Source organism: Mastomys coucha, unplaced genomic scaffold (assembly GCF_008632895.1).
Source record: "Mastomys coucha isolate ucsf_1 unplaced genomic scaffold, UCSF_Mcou_1 pScaffold17, whole genome shotgun sequence".
Lineage (NCBI taxonomy): Eukaryota > Metazoa > Chordata > Mammalia > Rodentia > Muridae > Mastomys > Mastomys coucha.
The window spans coordinates 27244342-27248329 of NW_022196899.1; the positions used below are offsets into that span (position 1 = coordinate 27244342).

A 3988-nucleotide genomic window follows, 5' to 3' on the forward strand; every position below is an offset into this window, starting at 1 on the left:
CCATCCATTGGACTGAGTACAGGGTCCCCAAAGAAGGAGTTAAGAGAAAGGACCTAAGGAGCTGAAGGGTTTGCAGCCCCTTAGGACGAACAACAATATGAACTAACTAGTACCCTCAGAGCTCCCAGGGACTAAGACTCCAACCAAAGAGTACACATGGGGGGACTCATGGCTCCAGGAGCATGTGTATAGCAGAGGATGTCCAAGTCGGTCATCAATGGGAGGAGAGGACCTTTGCCTTGTAAAGGTTCTATGCCCCATTGTAGGGGAATGCCAGAGCCAGGAAGTAGGAGAGGGTGGGATGGTGAGCTGGGGGAGGGGAAGAGAACAGGAGATTGTTTTAGTTTTAGTTTTTTTTTTCTTATTTCATTTTATTTTATTTTTATTTTTTCTTTTGGAAGGGAAACTGGGAAAGGAGATATTGTAAATAAAGAAAACATCTAATAAAAAAATACAAAAAACATGATGCTAACTATGAGTTAGAATGCTAGAATGGGCCTTTAATCCAAGTAAATAAATGGTTAGGTATCCCCATAACATTCATGCCACTATTACTTTAGGAGTCATGCCTTGCCATGTAAGCTTACTTATATCTGAATAAGATCAATTACTTTTTTCCACTAGTAAAGTTCATAGCACCTTCCAGCACTATGATAGCTGGTAAGGATACATTTTTCATGTTAGTACCAGCTTGGTTTCAACAAGTTAATTTCTTTAACTCAAATGTATATTGTCTTCAGCAATAAGATATTAATATCATTCTGGAGGGTAACCAAAAGCATTTGTAATAGCCTATAATCAAGGAGTCTATGGCACTTTACTGGCCAACAATTCTAAAAGGGATCATCCATTCCTGGTACTGATCTTTTAACTTGTTATCCTGTAGTATCTAGTAGGGGCAATTGTTATAGGGTAACTACATTTTAATTATATGTAGATATAGATAAATGAAGCTTCTATAATGGTGCTGATCAAACATGACTGCTCCATGGAGAAAAACAAAACAGACTCTTAATCTTTTACATTGCACAAAACTGAACTCATAAAATACTCAAAGAACTTCAACATAAGACCTGATATCCTGAATCTGATTAAAGAAAGAGGAGGAAGAGGAAGAGGAGGGGGAGGGAGAGGGGGAGGGGAAGAGAAAGAAGAAGAAGAACAACAACGTAGACAATATGTTTAAACTCATTGAACAGGACCCTTGTTAGTGTAGGCATTAAAATCAGCAATAAACAAATGGGACTTTCTGAAGCATGCCAACAGTCAAGGGAAGAGACAGCCGTCGAAATTAGAAAAAGTCTTTGCCAAATACATACCCGACAGAGGGCTAATATCTAGAATACACAAACAACTCAAAACATTTAAAAATGTGTAAAACAAACAGCACTATTTAAAATGGAGTATGGCTGTCTGGCCGCCATCGGAGAGCAGCAGCCATGGCCCTGTGCTACCCCATGTCCATGGGCCTCAACAAGGCCACACAAGGTGAGACGAAGAACATCAGCAAGCCGAGACACAGTCGGTCGCAGGCGCCTCACAAAACACACCAAGTTTGTGCGGGACATGATCCAGGAGGTGTGTGGCTTCGCACCCTACGAGCAGCGCACAATGGAGTTACTCAAAGTGTCCAAGGACAAGCATGCACTCAAGTTCTTCAAGAAGAGGGTGGGCACACACATCCGCACCAAGAGAAAGTGGGAGGAGCTGAGCAACGCGCTGGCAGCCATGAGGAAAGTGGTGGCCAAGAAGGATTGATTGATGAGCCCTCCCCCAATAAAAGGTCGTTCCTACAGTTTGTGTGCAAAAATTCAATAAATAAAATAAAATAAAATAAAATGGAGCATGGAATTAAACAGACAGTTCTCAAAAGATAAAGTAAAAATGGCCAAGAAACACTGGGCAACATCCTTAGCTATCAAGGAATTCTAGTTAAAATGACTTTGAGACACCATCTTAGCTCTGTAAGCTGGTGAGAGCGTTAACTGATGCAACCACTACAAAAATCAATGTGGCAGGACCTAAAACAGACAGAAAGAAATCTAGTTCATAGTCCACCTAATCCACTCATGAGCATGCACCCAAGACTCTACTATTCTGCTACAAAAATATTTGTTCATCTGTGTTTCTCTAATCACAATAATCAGGAAATGGAAACAGCCCAGGTGACCATCAACCAATGAATAAATAATGAAAATGTGATAAATTTACACAATAGAACATTATTCAACTGTCAAGAAAAAAGAAATTTATCAAATTCTCAAATAAGTAGAGCTGGAAATAATCTTTTAGAGTGAGGTGACTCAGACCCAGAAAGACAAATGTATGTTTTCTCTCATTTGCAGATACTAGCTTTAAAGCTTCAGGTGTGTGTATTTCACTGGGAATACTCACAGAGGTCAGGGAATTGATGGTAGGTCATAGGAATGAGCTTTTAGGGGAGGGGAGATCAAACATAATCATGTAAATGATTAATGGGGAATAGTGAAACAGGAAGAGTTAATTTAGGGTCGGGTACCTGGGGGCAGTGTAGAAGGGGGAATACCAAAGGCTTTTGGAAACGCTATATGGAAACCTTCCAACCTTCCGCTGTAGACACACCTTCTCCCTGAGGACTTTCTGTTACTCAGAAGCCTCAGCACTCACCATCTCTTCCTGGGCTTCCTGAACAATTTATTTGCTTAAAGCTGTGAATTGCCTAGCCTCTCTTTCTTTTCATTCTTGTATTCCATCCTTGACATTGCTTCTGCAATCCTAGTATGCCTTATCATTTTGAGTGACAAGAAATAACAGTGTCATGCTGATTTAAGAACCCCCCACCACCACCACCATGCCTTGGGCTGGTGAGATGGCTCAGCCGGTAAGAGCACCAGCTGCTCTTACGAAGGTTCTGAGTTCAAATCCTACATGATAGCTCACAACCACCTGTAATGAGATCTGACTCCCTCTTCTGGTGCGTCTGAAGACAGCTACAGTGAAGTTATAATAGTAAATACATCTTAAAAAAAAAAAAAAAAAACGACCCTCCCATGCCTCAAGAAACACTGGTATGTGTTTCACAGCACATTCACGAACTTCTTACCTAAGAAGTTGCCAGTATAAATGAGCATCTTTAAAAATTAATTAAATACTTCTCAAGTTTTGTTTGTTGGCTTCTATTGTTCAAAAAGAAATATGTAACAAAACAAAAAATTCTAAGAGAAGTACTCTCTCCAACTCTGCTCAGGAACCTGAGGAGTCATTTCCCATGCCTCTAAGGACAGTAGGGTGCAGAGCAAATGATGCTTTTCTTCCTCAGTAAACAGTTTGAACAGTGCATACATGAATGGCCACACACTGGCTATGGCCGGAAACCACTGACTGAAGATTCTTGTTCTGCATTGTCTTAAGGTCGTTACGATCTCTCCTGTGCTACAAAGACAAAACACTTGGCCAGCTGGAGATTTCTTCAGGTTTATGTGACTCATTCCAGTTTTACTGGTACATTTTATTTATAAGTGTGACATGTGAGCACACATGAGCTTTTTGATTCTCTAGGGACCAAAGAAGAATATTCACTTCCACAAGTTGCAGACGTAATTGCAGCCAGAGATTGAATGGAGAAGGACTGCAGAGTGTGTGGTCCACAGGAACCTGGGACACTTCCTTCACTTGGTCCCAGTGCTCCAGGACTTTCCCACTTGCTTTGAAATTCTCCTCAGTTTCAAAATGTTTGCACTTAGAGTGCTTTTATTAACTAATCAATAGAGATTAGGTAAATTGAATCATTGTTCTTTTCTGGACATTTCTAAAACTGGAACTGGAGTTTAAGAAAAGGAGCTAAACACAAATTGGATTTGTTTTTAAATATTCCTTTCTCCCTCTCCTGTGTCCCCTGCTCAATTGCTTTCTCTGTAGATGCCTCTAGGAGGCTCCTGAAAATGCCTCCAGCGTTATTCCTGCTTTCACTGAAGTGTTCAATTCCTAGCAGTGTTTCAGCTCTTTCCAC

The 3988-nt window shown here is 40.6% G+C and overlaps 1 pseudogene; it reads left to right on the forward strand.

Annotated features, from left to right (window-relative positions):
* Positions 1-1439: 1439 nt before the first annotated feature.
* LOC116094785 lies at positions 1440-1758 on the forward strand (annotated as a pseudogene).
* The last annotated feature ends 2230 nt before the right edge of the window (positions 1759-3988 follow it).